The 18,017-nt window shown below is 43.4% G+C and overlaps 1 long non-coding RNA gene across 1 annotated transcript; it reads right to left on the bottom strand.

Moving 5' to 3' along the window:
* Positions 1-9,842: 9,842 nt before the first annotated feature.
* Positions 9,843-17,122, bottom strand: LOC109904719 (uncharacterized). The gene is made up of 3 exons (XR_002257204.2): positions 13,723-17,122; positions 12,151-12,246; positions 9,843-10,081 (listed from the first exon to the last, which is right to left on the bottom strand). It is a non-coding gene; the product is annotated as an uncharacterized LOC109904719 (long non-coding RNA).
* Between the last annotated feature and the right edge of the window lie 895 nt (positions 17,123-18,017).

Here is an 18,017-nt window from a genome sequence, read left to right as displayed (position 1 = left end):
AGGTAGATGCAAGTATAGTGGGGGTGGGTGCGGTTCTCTTACAGGAAGATGAAGACGGAGTGGATTGGCCCGTCAGTTTCTTCTCCCGTAAGTTCAACTCGTGTCAGTCAAGATACTCTACAATTGAACAAGAGACGCTGGCTTTATTGCTTGTCTTACAGTTCTTTGAGGTATATGTGGGCTCCAGTGCCTTGCCTGTTATGGTCTTCACAGACCATAATCCGTTGGTGTTCTTGAAACAAATGTACAACCAGAACAGCCGCCTTATGCGGTGGGCTCTGATTGTGCAAAGATATAATGTACAGATAGCTTATGTGAAGGGCTCGGCGAATGTGGTTGCTGACGCTCTATCACGGGTTTACTAACTGGGGATACGTTGGCATTTGTTATTGCAAACCTAGGTTTGCAATTTTTGTTGTGGGCGTGTTACGTTCCCCAGATTATGTGTTGTAGTTTGTGTATTTACATGTGTTTATTTCAGGAAATGGCTTCCTGAAATCCCTCAAGCAGCTGATTGGTCAACTCCAGGGCTAATTGGAGAGCTGACCCCACCCCCTCGTCAAGACGCAGCTGTCTACAATTACCATTCCTTCTGAAGCTATATAAAAGCCAGTGTTCTGTTCAGGAGGGAGATCTTTTTGGAGAGAGATATTTTTGCAGACATTTTGTTAGATCTTTTTTTGTTAGAGATTTGTTAGAGATTTTGCTGGAGGTAGGGATTGCTGAGATTGATTGTGATAGAGGTTGATTTTGCTGGGAGTACATTGCTGGAAAGTGGTATGTTCTGTGAGTTTGTTGCTCAGATAGAGCTTATTTGACATCCTTTGTTTCTTAGTTTGTTTGTGAAATTGTTTAATATTCTGTTTCATTTGTTCCCAGGGGGGAAGGGGAAGGCACCTTGAGTGTTTAGGCAAGAGGCCCGCGGGCATACATATACCCGTAGCATATTCGCTGTCTAGGCACACTAGGTAAGACCTGGGCGGACCACCCCCTGTATTTTGGTTAGGGCACCAGGTGGTGCTAAATTAGGTAAGTAGTGGGTAGGCAGGTAAGATAGGAGAGGGGGGGGGGGGCTTTGAGATTGACTTTCTTTGCTTTGGTTCCGTCCAGCCCCTTTTCCCCATATTACCGTGTAAAGGAATAAAGTCCTTGTAAACGGTACCACATTCTGCCTGTTGTCATCCTTACTTGCACCTACAGTCCATACCTTTTTCGCTTCACGGAGAGTTTAGTTGTAGCAGGGTGTTGCGTTCCCTCTTCATAGAGGCGTGCGTGACAGTTCTGACTGAAACCGTCAGCAAGCACTTTGGTTAAGTATAGAGCACATTGTTCTGGAATACAAAGCAGAATCATGGCTTCTATACATTTCTACAGCTTCCCAGAGGTGGCTCTAGATATTAGATGGAGAAGAGAGGGTGAACTTTACGTATCATTTCCTTAACCACTGACCAGTGCTTTCAAGCCCTTAACTTGACTTATCTAACATCCTTTGTCCCTTTTAGAAGATGTGTATTTTGTACCCCTCTCTATCCCCTGGGCTTTTACTCCCTCCCTGTGTTGCTTCCTACCTTCATTACTAATGAATCATCGTTCCCTTCCTCCATCCTCTCCCCTCAGACACTGCAGACTCTCACTAAAACTCATTACAGACACATCAGCAGCCAACCAGAGGAGGAAGAAAACACAAATTAGCCTAGATACGTAGAAAGAGTGGTAGAGAAAGTGATTGTTAGAGAGAGGAATAGACAAAAGGAGAGAGAGAGAATACCAATTGAAGAATACAATACAAACTTGGCAGTCTGGTTGACAGCATTATGAATAAATGAATAACAAGAACAATATGTATCAAAAATCACATGCACAAGTAATGACAAGATTCTTTACAAAACATAGTTTCCGCCAATATCTCAAATTCAAAATGTGGGAGAATAGAGCCAAATTTACAATTTAAGCATCACTTAAATTGTCCAAATAGATATGTAGGGGAGGGTAGACAGTATGCAGATCTATTTGAATTGTAAATCTCTGTGTATTTGCTTTTTTCCGAGGGCTGGTCTGTCAGTAAATTGCATTTCTTAAACACATTTGCCAATGTTTGGCATACAGTACTTCAATGAATGAAGCCAGAATAAATACCTTAAAGTAAATATCTAATTTAATATTATGACTGAACTTGATTTGGTCAGTTGCAAATACAGCCTCAGTTAACCAATACAGCCTCTTCATAACAAGTAGGCTACCAGCATCACAAATGGGTAAGAGCCAGAGGGATTATCAAGGATCCCACATGGGGGATATCTCTTCTGAGTAAATCATTATTTCTCTGAGCTGTGATCTAGAGGAGAACAGGGCAGTGTCATAAATAGCACCCTATTCCCTACACAGTGCACTACTTTTGAACAGAGCCCTACGTCCGGATCAAAAGTTGGGCGCTATATAGGAAATAGGGTGCCATTTGGGATGCATCAATGGTTTCTGAGAGCTGTGATGAGAATAGGAGATGTTTTATCCCTCTAGTGACTGTCTGGTGATTGGAGAGGATGGTGCTAGTTAGATTTACGGCTCAGGTTACAGACACTGTTCATTATCACATAGTCACCTTACCCATCAGGGGTACATGTAACATCTATGACGGTTGAATAGCCTGGATTAAAAAACATTCAATGGGAATCCAATGACGATTGGTTTATGTTAAAATGACCAGGAAAACAATGTTCATACTGTTTATTGTTAATTCTTCATACAGACACTCCCACTTATTAATGTTATGCTTCAGTTGTTGCTACAATAACACAGCATTGATGCTTGTTGTTAGATATTTGAACTGTAAATTAAACATGATGACTTCCTAATATCACAGAATTTTGTGTCTAATTAATTACGGCTTGCTGAAGAAACAAACAACACTACCTCATAGCATAGGCCAAAGGCCACAGGAGATGGGGGGACATGGCAAGCAGAAATGGGATGTGCCTTTGGTTGTTCATCGATGTGTCATTCTGGTCATGTGCACCACAACCGATGTAGCGAGGTCGTTAGCTAAGCTAGCCACTTGTAGCTAGCCAGTAACTCTTCCAGTATGTGTTGACGTTATTTCACAGGATTTGTTTTTGGACGGAAGCTGTAGAGTTCAGTAAGAAATGGCACTTCATTAGACAAATATCTAATTCATCCATTTTTTAAAAGCATTAACTTACCTGGTATGATGGTGTATTGATCAGTTATAGAGTTTAAAGTCATTATTTTAGCGTTTTTGCCCAAAGTCGACCTTTAAAGTAACTGTCCAATGTTTCCAGATTTCTATTATAAAAAAATGGGAATTAAGTATGTTAAAAAGAAGCTTTTCTATGTTGGAATGGTGTGGGCATAACCCAACAACAAAATGGTGTGGGCGTAACCCAACAACAGAATGGTGTGGGCGTAACCCAACAACAGAATGGTGTGGGCGTAACCCAACAACAGAATGGTGTGGGCGTAACCCAACAACAGAATGGTGTGGGCGTAACCCAACAACAGAATGGTGTGGGCGTAACCCAACAACAGAATGGTGTGGGCGTAACCCAACAACAGAATGGTGTAGGCGTAACCCAACAACAGAATGGTGTAGGCGTAACCCAACAACAGAATGGTGTGGGCGTAACCCAACAACAGAATGGTGTGGGCGTAACCCAACAACAGAATGGTGTAGGCGTAACCCAACAACAGAATGCTGTGGGTCAGTGACGATTTTAGCATGTAAATCTTGGTGGGGCAAAAAAATAAGTGGGATGCATGACAGCAAAGCCACAACACAACACTAAACAATACATTAATTGCACTATAACGGTGACGGTTACCACAAACTGTTAGGGCCTACATAAAGCTGTCCCAACAGCAGAGTCCCAACATCTTACCACCGCTACACCTGGCTATCAGCGGAACCTTGTCTGGCAATGAAACAGTTCATACAGCCTCATCCATCACCTTTTAAAAAATATAGCTGATATGGCTGACATTGCTTAAACAAATGTGGTTTCTAATGACAATTGAGACGTACAAACCAAGGCATAAGGGGACGACAAGTGGATAAGAGGCTATCCGTAATTTAAATTTAGACAATGCACGAGCTTGGACGGACAATATAACTAATAATATAATATAATCTATTTAGCACTTTTTAAATGTACATCGACAGAACAATTCAGAACATAGGCCGTTCTTAGTGTTTACAAACTGACATGTCACACGTATTAATGGAAAAATAACATGCAAAACAGGCAAGGCCCCCCCCACAAAAAAAAAAAATACATGATTTATTGATTTTGTGCAAGAAATGTGAGGCTCAAAACATGGCCTCACAGTGGTGTGGGTGTATACCGGTCAAAATAAACATTAATGTGAGTAGACCACTGATTGGCCAGCTCATCCTCCTCCCACTTCCACTGTTTTTAAAATACCCCTCGAAATACCCCACACGTGAGGCATAATAAGTCATGTCAAACTATGTAGAATAGCAGGAAAAAAATCATTTAAATTTATATATATATATTTATATATATATATTGGGAGGACACCCGACCCATTGTCTCCCCCAATATCTACACCACAATTTTGCCCTTGCCTCATGGTGTTCATCACTGCCTTTCAAAAAGTGCAAATGAGGGTCCTTACTACACCCCCTTCTCCCTTCATCCCTTTCTCCCTCCTCTTCCCCTAACGGAACCCTAAAGCATCCTCCCGTTGACTACATTTCCTCAGTGACGTAGGAGTCCACATACATAATCCATGTAGGTGATGCTTTTCGATGAATGAGTGCCCCCTCCCATCCCCATCACTAGTACTATAGCTTGTCTATAAAAACCGATGAATGAGTACCCCCTCCCATCCCCATCACTAGTACTATAGCTTGTCTATAAAAACCGATGAATGAGTACCCCCTCCCATCCCCATCACTAGTACTATAGCTTGTCTATAAAAACCGATGAATGAGTACCCCCTCCCATCCCCATCACTAGTACTATAGCTTGTCTATAAAAACCGATGAATGAGTGCCCCCTCCCATCCCCATCACTAGTACTATAGCTTGTCTATAAAAACCGATGAATGAGTACCCCCTCCCATCCCCATCACTAGTACTATAGCTTGTCTATAAAAACCGATGAATGAGTGCCCCCTCCCATCCCCATCACTAGTACTATAGCTTGTCTATAAAAACCGATGAATGAGTGCCCCCTCCCATCCCCATCACTAGTACTATAGCTTGTCTATAAAAACCGATGAATGAGTGCCCCCTCCCATCCCCATCACTAGTACTATAGCTTGTCTATAAAAACCGAATGCTGGGAGAGCCCACTGAATTTCACGGGTAGGCTACCCATGATGTGAAGGGGCAATATATATGGATAAATCAGAGAAGATGTTACCGATTATTATTATCTGATCTTCTGATATTCATAGTTATGATGCCATACCTATGTTTTTTAATCTAATGCACTTACATTTCAAATGGTAAACTACGGTCATAAAGAGAAGCATCGTTTTCAGTAGAATGGGCTCGGTTTCTACACAAGATGGGTAAGTGGTTTATTATTTTCCAGTGTGTATTGTTTGCATAATATTGTATATTTACTGTCACAGTTAAAAGTTTGTCAACCACGTGTTAAACAATAACACAAAAATGTAAATAATTCACGCGTGTTTAAATCAAAAAGACTGTAATTTACAAGCAAAAGTACTTTATTTCTTCATCCGAGCGTTGTCGTAAAACTACGGTAGATACAGAGAAAGTAAACGTTACTGCAGTGTGAGTCACTTTGGCACACATGTGCAGTGACAGTTGATAAGAAGAGGCGAATGTCCTGCGTGTTAACCAGCCAGTCAGCATCCCAGACCGAGCGCAGATAGCAAATCAAATCCCAGTTGATGCATTTCTGTTGTTTGGGTACCACCGAGTTAAGGCTTTCTGTTTGAAATCCTGACATCCATTCCCAATATTCAGAGTAGGCTACCACCTCGGTCTGTTAAAAAGGTAAAGTAGGCTAAACAGGATAATTCATTGCTATTGATGCAAAATTGCTATTGATCAACAGGCCAATCATGGAAACCTGTAGCCAATACAGTAGATGTAAACTACTAGGCTATTTTACATATCAACACGATAGAATCACATCAGAATATCACTGAGTGCATCATCCTGTCATTATACCCGTCTATCACTTCTTCATCTCTTCGCCAGCAATTTTTTTTCATGTTGAAATGGTATCGTGACGCGTTCTCGGGGTGAAGTCAATTCTGCGTCATTCCTGCGTACACGGAGACAACTTCCAATCAGAAGACTTTAAAGAGACAGCACGAGGCGTACATAGGTTCATCAACAGGAGTGCGAGCTCAACTCCCCCCTGCTCAGCTTGAGCAGAGCGAGGGAGATGAGGGAGGGGGTGAGAGGGAGCGCCAGCGCCTGGCGTGTCCTTTGAAATCTCCTCGAGGAGGTACTGTAACTCCTGTAGAACTGCACGGAATGACTTTGGGTTGAAAAACGATTCTCTCTGCTGATTAGTCTTCTCCTCGTTGCTGGATTCTATCCACACGGGGTACGAATGAAATGACATTGTAGGCTACTCAGAAGAACAAAGTCTCTTCTCCACCGAAAATGCGATTTGATCGTGGCTGTCCATGGTGCTGAAATTAGTTACCTAGCCTCTTGCTACTAAAACATTCATTGTCATTCAATGTCTTCCAGAGAAAGAAACGAGTCTACCCTGTAAGGAAAATAGGCTTATCGGACTGAGGTAACCTACTAGAGTGAACCATTTGTACGTGGTGCTGAAAGACCGGTACTCACTCGCCACAGTGTCTTGAAACAAGAGGTGGTAAACCTTGTACCTGACTCCTGAATATTGATATAGGAAATATAGGCTAATAAGACAATAAGCAGGCTACTTAATTCTTGAAAAATAACAACTAGACTCAGACTCTTAGACAACATACGCATGCTGGAGTCCTACTGTTCCCGTTCTTATTTGGCAATGTATCACTTCCGTCTGATCTTTAAGAGTCTTAGCTTTTGATTAGAAAATCGATTTGGCCAGCGGTGACTGTCAATATGCCCAATTAGGAACAAATGTGCAAAGCTATCGAAAAGAAGGTGAGCATTAATGGAGGTAGTTACAGTTGATAATTTATAGAGGTGTTTACGGTTCTTGTAACAAAAACTTGGCCATTTGATCTATGTCAGTGGGAGAATCTCAATTGTAGACTCCTGTGTCCTCGCTCCTTCTCAAAACCCATTGGAGCAAAAAGGTCAGAGGGGCGGGATCTATGGCTCTCTCATACAATGGGTTTTGAAAAGGAGGTGAGGAGTATGCAATTGATATACTCCCAGTGCGACTGACATAACACATTCTCTAGGTCAGACGGAACAAGATCTCTGGCCAGAGGCCCCAGACAGAACAGGAGCTCTGGCCAGAGGCGTCAGACAGAACAGGAGCTCTGGCTAGAGGCGTCAGACAGAACAGGAGCTCTGGCCAGAGGCGTCAGACAGAACAGGAGCTCTGGCCAGAGGCCCCAGACAGAACAGGAGCTCTGGCCAGAGGCCCCAGACAGAACAGGAGCTCTGGCCAGAGGCGTCAGACAGAACAGGAGCTCTGGCCAGAGGCGTCAGACAGAACAGGAGCTCTGGCCAGAGGCGTCAGACAGAACAGGAGCTCTGGCCAGAGGCGTCAGACAGAATAGGAGCTCTGGCCAGAGGCGTCAGACAGAACAGGAGCTCTGGCCAGAGGCATCAGACAGAACAGGAGCTCTGGCTAGAGGCATCAGACAGAACAGGAGCTCTGGCCAGAGGCGTCAGACAGAACAGGAGCTCTGGCTAGAGGCATCAGACAGAACAGGAGCTCTGGCCAGAGGCGTCAGACAGAACAGGAGCTCTGGCTAGAGGCATCAGACAGAACAGGAGCTCTGGCCAGAGGCGTCAGACAGAACAGGAGCTCTGGCCAGAGGCGTCAGACAGAACAGGAGCTCTGGCTAGAGGCATCAGACAGAACAGGAGCTCTGGCTAGAGTTGCGCAAGACAACTCCATCAGCATCACTAAAACTCTTGAAGCTGTATCACAGCCTATGGTCATAAGTGTCAAGGCCAGAGCCAGTGCACTTACACATCTCGGTTGTTGACTTGACGTCAGTATGACAGTGTTACTAAATAGAAAGCTTGCAGAACCCCACCAATCCCCCCTCTGTCCCACCATCCTTCAGCTGACTGAGTCACTCTAGTTAATCTGCATGGTAATCAATACTCAAAACACTCCGGGACAAATGGTCCATGTCTGCATACCAAACGGCACCCTATATAGTGCACTACTTTTGACAGTAGATCACTACAGTACGTGAGAAATATGGTGCCACCTGGGACGCAGGCCATGTCTGTAATCATGGACTATAGATAATGTTGATCCCTAGGCTACAGGGGCCCATCGGCCCCCGGTCACAGTTCCCTCATGTCATATGATCTGATTGTGTGTGACTAATGACGTAGAATGGACCATTACCATCTCTATGAAGTATAAAACTGATATGCATTAACCTGTGTATTAATTCAGTTGCACAAAAGAAGAATGTCAGCTGGTGCTTGTAATCTGATGCCTACAAGGTCAGTGTTATAACAAAATATTCCTCCACAGCATTGCTTTTTAAGAATGTCTTCAAGCTTATTTCTAAACTATCAAAAGTATAAACATGCATGTAATTGGTAATAATGTTGCATGCGTTTATGTTTTTGTTCCTATACATTGTGATATTTCAGATGTAGAAATGCAATGTGACTACCAATACAGTCAGTGCATCAATACCTTGGCTCTAGACTGCTTACTGCTTAAAACTCAGTGAAACTACAGTAACAGTCTACAGTCATGGCTACTGATGTCTGGCAAATCTCTACCCCGTCCATCCCACCCCCTTCAGATGTCTTCATGTGTATCCTTTGTGGATTGAGTGTGAAAGACAGAGAGCTAACATGTGTAGGAAGATACAGTGTGAAGGTTCTACTGCAAAGTCCTATTCTACAGTCTGTGGGGTCCCTCCACACACCAACAAGCCAATCCTCATTCACCATGTGTTCCACAGCAAATCTCGTTCTCCCGCTGTCTCCATGGTGACCGTGGCATTAGATTGTTACTGTAGAAACAGCACCACTGGTAACAGTCTACAGCCATGGTCGCTAGGGGACAAACCTGCATCACATTGACAAGGGTGTGTAAGGAAGGCTGTGTGACGAGTTCCTCAGAGAAAGACTGGAGACGTCTAAACACCCAAAGTGACCTTTGACCTTATGGGTATATTCTTTGATATTACGAGGTTGTGATAAGGGCACAGTGTTTGTTACCAGCACTTTGGTGCAAGGACTGACTAGGGTAACACGTCTGTTTAGAATATTGTGATTTGCTAAGGGAGCAACCAAGAAATGCAGAGATCTACATTTAGACAAATAGATGGCTCTGTTCAGGACAAGCCTGACATTTCAGCAGTTAGACAGTGCAGAAAGAGCCCAGCCCATTTGCAGTAGCATAATACAGGACATTGATTCCCCAGGACTGTGAAAGAGAACGTGAACTTGATGACTTGTGCATGATGATGATGGTGTTATCTGCATGCTGATGTTTTCTGCCTATTTAGACATTACCCTTAATCATTCAAGGATCCATCACAAATACATATTAAACACATATCCTTTAGTGGGGATGATATGTCCCATGAGCTGATATGAAGGAGATTCCTGTAGTTAGTGAGAATTTATCATCAGAGCACAGCCCTGGGTTGGGTACAGACCTATAGGCTAAAGATGAAAGACAGAGTGAAGAACAGGGAATGCACTGAACTCGAACATGTCATTTATTTTTCACCAGCCCACATAAGCCCCGGGTAGGAACAGACAGAGCAGTTCTGTAGAATACAGATCACTTCAAGAGCTACAATCAGGTCATCATGAGCGTATTGAAGTAGGCTTTTGTTTTCTGACTTCTTTCTTTATAGGTCATCACTTTTCTGCTGTACAGGTGGCTCTATCTGTTCTTCTATTTCCTACGTTCTCTGGTTGTCCACCTTTTTTTTAAACCTAAAAGCAACACAGTGTAATATAAATAAATGTTATGTATTCAATTAGCATTTTCTAAAATGGTGAACATGCATTTTGTCTTTGTCTATTTTTTTGTCCTGTTGACTTCTGTCTGCTTTGGAGTAACGTCATATACAGGTAACTGGCAGAATAACGGAAACACTTGAGGAAATGGGTATATGCCCCCATAGGATGGCAATGCCGTCATCCACAGGCATGAGTGGTCACTGAATGGTTTGAAGAGCATGAAAACGATGTAAACCACATGTCATGACCGTCTCAGTCACCAGATCTCAATCCAATTGAACACGTATGAGAGATTCTAGAGCGGCACCTGAAACAGCGTTTTCCACCACCATCAACAAAACACCAAATTATGGAATTTATCGTGGAAGAATCCCTCCAATAGAGTTGCAGACACTTGTAGAAACTATGCCAAAGTGCATTGAAGCTGTTCTGGTGGCTCGCGGTGACCCAACACCCTATTAAGACACGTTATGGTTGTGTTTCCTTTATTTTGGCAGTTACCTGTATATAAAGCGTCTCAGAGTAGGGGTGGTGATCTAGGATCAGGTCCCCCCTTATTCATTGTGATCTAAATGGCTAAACTGATCTTAAATCAGCACTTCTACTCTGAGACGCTTGATACATAGGGCCCTTGATAGGATCCGCATTACGTACACCCGTAGATGTGGGTTGAACGTCCTCCCAAGGCTGCTAGGCAGAGTGCATTCCTCATCAGTGAGAGTGGCCCTACTCCCTGGACTGTAAGAGGCTACATGCTGATGCTCCACTCTGACAGCACATAAACTCTTACTGTTCAGAGAGGAGGGCTCAGACTGGTGCCGGAACAGACAGACAGGAACCAGGGGTTTGATGAGTACCAATTTGTTCTACACATACACTATATATGTACAAAAGTATGTGGACACCCCTTCACATTTGTGGATTCGGCTATTTCAGTCACACCGGTTGCGTACAGGTGTATAAAATCGACGACACAGCCATGCAATCTCCATAGACAAACATCGGCAGTAGAATGGCCTTACTGAAGAGCTGTGACTTTCAACGTGGCATTGTCATAGGATGCCACCTTTCCAACAACTCAGTTCATCAAATGTCTGCCCTGCTGGAGCTGCCCCTGGTCAACAGTAAGTGCTGTTATTGTGAAGTGGAAACATCTAGGAGCAACAACGGCTCAGCCGTGAAGTGGTAGGCCACACAAGCTCGTGAAGTGCAGTGTGTGCAAAAATAGCCTGTCCTCGGTTGCAACACTCACTACCGAGTTCCAAACTGCCAAACTGCCTTGTTGGGACATCCATGAAATGGGTTTCCATGGCCAAGCAGCCGCACACAAGCCTAAGATCACCATGCACAATGCCAAAGGTCGGCTAGAGTGGTGTAAAGCTTGCCGCCATTGGACTCTGGAGCAGTGGAAACGCGTTCTCTGGAGTGATGACTCACACTTCACTAAGAACGCTGCCTTCCCCAATGCATAGTGCCAACTGTAAGGTTTGGTGGAGGAGGAATAATGGTCTGGGGCTGTTTTTCATGGTTCAGGCCCCTTAGTTCCAATGAAGGGAAATCTTAATGCTATAGCATACAATTACATTCTAGACAATTCTGTGCTTCCAACTTTGTGGCAACAGTTTGTGGAAGGCCCTTTCCTGTTTCAGCATGACAATGCCCCATGCACAAAGCAAGGTCCATACAGAAATTGGAAAAACTTGACTGGCCTGCACAGAGCGCTGACCTCAAACCCATTGACCAACTTTGTGATAAATTGGAATGCAGATTGCAGGCCAGGCCTAATCGCAGACTGCGAGCCAGGCCTAATTGTCAGTGCCCAACCTCACTAATGCTCTTGTGGCTGAATTGAAGCAAGTCCCTGCAGCAATGTTCCAACATCTTGTGGAAAGCCTTCCCAGAAGAGTGGAGGCTGTTATAGCAGCAAAGGGGGGACCAACTCCATATTAATGCCCATGATTTTGGAATGAGATGTTCAACATGCAGTTGTCCACATACTTTTGATCATGTAGTGTACCTTCAATAAGCTGTATAATACCTACCAATCATTACAACTTAGGACACTGTGGTTGTGTCCCAAATGGCCCTCAATGGGTCCTGCCCCTGGTCAGGGGAATATGGTGCCAATCGGGATGCAGCTGTAACAAAGTGAATGGCAGTAGCCTGAATGCCAGTAGTATCTTCTTTCCAGTCCTGAGACAGGCTGACCTTTCATCAGACTGAGGGGCACGACAACCACATGGTACTAATACTAATGTCTACTAGGGATTCTGTGTGTGGACTCTTCAGACTTTGCATAGGGGTTGAATGTGTGTGTGTAAAGGCTGGGGAAATGATTCTCCAATGATTATTACTATGGCACTGTAACAGTTAAGATTATGGCATGTCAGCAATTTAATAATGCCCTAAAGACACAGTTTGTCACTGAGGAGATTAAGTGTGAGGAAATGATTGAATTAAAGAGAAACTATGAAAGAAGAAGAACGCTGACAATGAAGCAGTCCTTTTCTACAGGTATTTAAAAGCACTAGTTACAGAGGTAATCCATGGCAGCATTGTGTTGGGGTGGCATTTGGCAGGCTGATAAGAGACAGGCTGACCTCCCACACAGAATTACTCATTTCTTTACAACACTTAATCTTTCTCCATCAAAGCCTTTTATCCAACCTCCTAACAACCTTCCTTCGCATTCCTATCTATTCTGTCCATGCCCACACACATTCTGCCCACAACCACACAGACATGAGCTTTATCTCACATTAACACTTACAGATCCCGATGGAGCTGAAAACACTGAGTAATCATTAACAATTATGACAATAAACTTCCCCCTTAGTTAACTTCCAGCACGATCTGGCTGTATGCTGATGATACATGTGTACTAATTATTTGGAAGAAGTTAGGCCTAGATGGTCCTTTTACAATGTATTCTTCCTTGATGATCAGTGTCATATCTTACCACGGATCTCCAGTCTAATTCCATTCTTCCGTCCTCCCCTCAGGAATGCCCACATTCAGCTGTTTATTTTCCTGCCAATGTGCCAAAGGCCTCACCCAGCCCTCAGCCTCCCAACCCCTTCTCCCAGCTCCCTGTCCCCAGTCTGTGGTCTCTGGTTGAGTCTGAAATGGCACCCTAATCCCTGCACCACATAGGGAATCGGTTGTGATTTGGGACGCAGCCTGCGTTCTCAGTCTTTAGGTCTGCAGCCAGAGGGCCAGATGTGGCAGCAGGATTTGTTCTGCCAAGACCTTGCCAGCCCTGCCACAGGGCCTCATAGAGATATAGAGATATCACCACACATATGAGGCTTCAAGCATTTTGGGCACAGTTATGTCATATAACATTGGGAAGATTAGATAATAAGGGATAGTATTACACATCATACAGTGGCAATCTATTTATTTAATCTATTCTCTTACATTTAGACTGAATATGCTTACAATCATATTATTTCCACAATAGATGAGATCCAACATTGAAAATGCTGCCACAAATGCCATGTTAACATACCAATTCAGCACAAAGAGATGAGCTCCACAGCATACTACATAATTACTACCCCTAATCACACAGTCTCACCCACATAATGAACAACCACATCTTCAAAATTCACCTGTAAAAAAAAAACAGATCCTCTTCTTTGTAGTGATATAATATTCAAAATGGAATATTCCAGAAGGTGTGGAGGGAGAGAGACCTTGAGCTGACTGTTACCCTCTAGTCAGAACAGGAGCCTGGCTCTTTTATACAGTCAACGGCCACGCCTGCTCTCCTCCAGCCCTGGCTGTCCCAGTCACATGTGGACATGGTCTGGAGTCCACACACATAGCCTCCAAGTCACCTTGGGGGGGAAAAAGCACAAAAACAAAGTTGCACAATCCCCTCCTCCCTCCCTTTGTTGTTGTGCAACTTGGCATAGACATTTAACTTTTATTTCAGATCTTCTGTAAAAACAGCTGAAGTGTGTCTGATGTTTGTAGATCTGTTCATATGTCTGTGTGAAAGAAAATAACTTTAACAACAACAGAAAGAGAAGGATGACAAAATGAAAGAGGTGGAGGAAGGATGACAAAATGAAAGAGGTGGAGGAAGGATGACATAATGAAAGAGGTGGAGGAAGGATGACAAAATGAAAGAGGTGGAGGAAGGATGACATAATGAAAGAGGTGGAGGAAGGATGACATAATGAAAGAGGTGGAGGAAGGATGACAAAATGAAAGAGGTGGAGGAAGGATGACAAAATGAAAATCAGTCCCTGTAAAATGACGTGTGACCTCTGAGTCTATATTCTGACCTCTGAGTGAATGTTCTGTACACAGGAGGGCAACAGGGACTGATGGGGTCATTGGATGAAGGGAGAGGAGAGGGAGGCTACTGTGACTCAGCTTCTCTGCTGTCATGAAAATAAATTAGTAGATAAATGCCTCACGTAGAGTGTTGCCTTTTCCCCAACAGATGACACACACACACACATACACACAGAAAAAAAACACAAAAAAACAAGCCCATACTAGTCTGAACGTAAGCAATCAGTTTGTGCAACACATCTTTGGGTTTTTACTAAAAGTTCTATATAAGATACAGCTAATAGTGTATATTAACATCTTAAAAGGTCACCTTTTTTTTATTGTTTTGGAGGATATCAATATTGCTGATGGTTTTATCACCATATAATGGTTTTGGGTGACAAACATAGGAACTGGGTTCCAATAAACACCAGCTGACCATACAACACAATGCACACTGATAGCAGTCAAACGTGATCCAGGACACCTGTTGTCATTGGGAATGACTTAGTCATGTGACACATGTGCATAGGAAGCTCATAAGCAGCCATAAGCCCTCTATAACCTCACCCTGGCCAATCCTGCCCTCGGGACAGCTGGCAGAAGAAACATGATGGCAGAAACATTTGATGAGAGACAGAGAGGAGGAGGGATGCCAAGGGAGATGGAGGAGAGTAGAGTCATATTCCCCACACATCTGGAAACAATTACACACACTGAATACAAAAAGCACACAGGGTTCTTGGAAGGACACCCCCAAGCACACTCACCCACTACACTGCCATACAAAACACTCTGATAAATCAATCCCCCATGAACTCTGGTGATTTAGCAGCTCTTTCAGATGGAGCTATAACACACCGGCTGTGCAGAGAGCTCCATCTAGTGACCACTGTATCCCACTACAGCTCTGTTCCAATAAACAAGCGGTGCAATACGTCTGATACAATACACTTCAGACCAAATGTGTTGATTTTTGTCACATAGCATGTTTTTCTGCATTTGGCCATATATGTGCATTGCTCCAGAGTCTCTGTGGAAGGCAAGTCTGAGAGCTGAGGTGGTGCAAATACTTGGGTGAGTTCAGTAACCAAGAAACACAAGCAAATAGTTTGAAACAGAGGAAGTACTACCTAGATATTGATTTAGAATGCTCACTTTTGCCTCCATTTGAAAACATTATTCCCTGCCTGTGCTTAATAAACACATCCCAGGGTTGTGGTAAGGTACAGTGCGATAGTGTTCATGTTTTCAAAGAGGTAGGTAGGGATTCTACGTGGGCAGGGTTCCACAAAATAAAATTGTGAACAGCTAAGAGACACTGGAAAGGGTATTCTGAGTTCAGCTTTGCTGATGGGATGTTAAACAGGTGTCCTGATTCTCTGTGGCCACTAAAGATCCCATGGCACTTATGGTAAGAGTAGGGGTGGTAACCCTGGTGTCCAGGCTAAATTCCCCATCTGGCCCTTATTACCATCATGGTCAGCTAATCATCCCCAGCTTACAATTGGCTCTTTCATCCCCCTCCTCTCCCCTGTAACTCTTCCCCAGGTTGTTGCTGTAAATGACAATGTGTTCTCAGTCAACCTACATGGTAAAATAAGGGTAAAATAAAAAAGAAATCCACAAAAGTTTACTAAGCTTAATTCAATTAGCTATTTTCTCCGCAAATCCTACAAGCATTAGGGAGGATTATTTTGCTGTTGAATCAATCTCCTGCCAAATCCCCACCTCCCAATGTCAATGATACATAAACCGATAGAGAACATTGCTTCTCGTGGTTCTATTCCAACCAACCAACAAGACAACAACCAGCAAACAAACACCTTTATAACTCAATAGCTAATCTTGTCAGGGAAATGTTGAGGTGTCGAGTATGGCGTAATGTGATATTACATACATACAGTGACGTAGCAAGTTACCCAAGCATTTCACTACACAAGCTAAATATGTGCATGTGACCAAAACATTTGATTTGAATAGAACATCGAGGACCTGGGCATCTGGTGGGACCAGCAGTATCTAGCACCTTTGGCTTTGTTTTGTCAGATGCGGAGGTGACTGATCTGAGTAGAAGCTGCAGCACAGCAGGTCTCGTCAGAGGGCCTTGTGACATCAGAGGGGTGCCGTACGTGTGACATCAAAGAGACTGTGGTAGATCACCAAGAGAGAGATGTACTCAGGGAACCAGCCTAGCTTAGGCCACATCACACACAGCTGTCAATCATCTCTAGTGAGTCAGTCTGAGAATGTTCCGTTGACAGACTCCGGTCATTAATAAATGAGTGGAGAGGTAGTTGTGACGGACTAGTACACAGCCCCAACCAGGACCCCCTGTCTGACATACTCTTCAAATTGCTCCTGCATGGTAGACATGTTAAATATAGCAGCACGTTCCATCATTTCTTCCTTTTTTAATTAAATCATGTTATTATATATTTTTTTAATTGATAAACTTGGCAAATGCAATACATACATTGTCAATTCAGCATAGTTTAATGTTGATTATTAGTCAGATATTTAAATATGAGTCATTGGACAGACAAGAACCGTATGAAGAGGGTGGCGAAGTTAACATGAACGTCCGATTGAATTTGTAATCTCTTCATTGTTACAAAGTATTTATTGTACGTAGAGTACCAGTCAAAGGTTTGGACACACCTACTCATTCAAGGGTTTTTCTTTATTTGTACTATTTTCTACATTGTAGAATAATAGTGAAGACATCAAAACTATGAAATAACACAAAAGAAGTGTTCAACAAATCTAAATATATTTTATATTCGAGTAGCCACCCTTTGCCTTGACAGCTTTACACACTCTTGGCATTCTCTCAACCAGAATCATGAGGAATGCTTTTCCAACAGCCTTGAAGGAGTTCCCACATATGCCGAGCAATTGTTGGCTGCTTACCCTTCACTCTGCAGTCCAACTCATCCCAAACCATCTCAATTTGGTTGAGGCAGGGTGATTGTGGAGGTCAGGTCATCTGATGCAGCACCATCACTCTCCTTCTTGGTCAAATAGCCCTTACACAGCCTGAAGGTGTGTTTTGGGTCATTGTCCTGTTGAAAAACAAATGATAGTCCCACTAAGCGTAAACCAGATGGGATGGCGTATCACCGCTGAATGCTGTGGTAGCCATGCTGGTTAAGTGTGCCTTGAATTCTAAATAAATCAGTGTCACCAGTGAAGCACCCCCACACCATCACACCTCCTCCTCCATACTTCATGGTGAGAACCACACATGCAGAGATCATCCGTTCTCCTACTCTGCGTCTCACAAAGACACAGCGGTTGGAACCAAACATCTCAAATTTGGACTCATCAGACCAAAGGACAGATTTCCACCGGTCTAATGTCCATTGCTCGTGTTTCTTGGCCCAAACAAGTCTCTTCTTCTTATTAGTGTCCTTTAGTAGCGGTTTCTTTGCAGCAATTCAACCACGAAGGCCTGATTCACGCAGTCTCCTCTAAACAGTTGATGTTGAGATGTCTGTTACTTGAAATCTGTGAAGCATTTATTTGGGTTGCAATTTCTGAGGCTGGTAACTCTAATGAACTTATTCTCTGCAACAGAGGTAACTCTGGGTCTTCCTTTCCAGTGGTAGTCCACATGAGA

The sequence above is a fragment of the Oncorhynchus kisutch genome, linkage group LG15 (genome assembly GCF_002021735.2).
Source record: "Oncorhynchus kisutch isolate 150728-3 linkage group LG15, Okis_V2, whole genome shotgun sequence".
NCBI classification, from domain to species: Eukaryota; Metazoa; Chordata; class Actinopteri; order Salmoniformes; family Salmonidae; genus Oncorhynchus; species Oncorhynchus kisutch.
The sequence above is the reverse complement of the archived record's forward strand: the minus strand, read 5'-3'. Positions and strand labels throughout refer to the sequence as shown.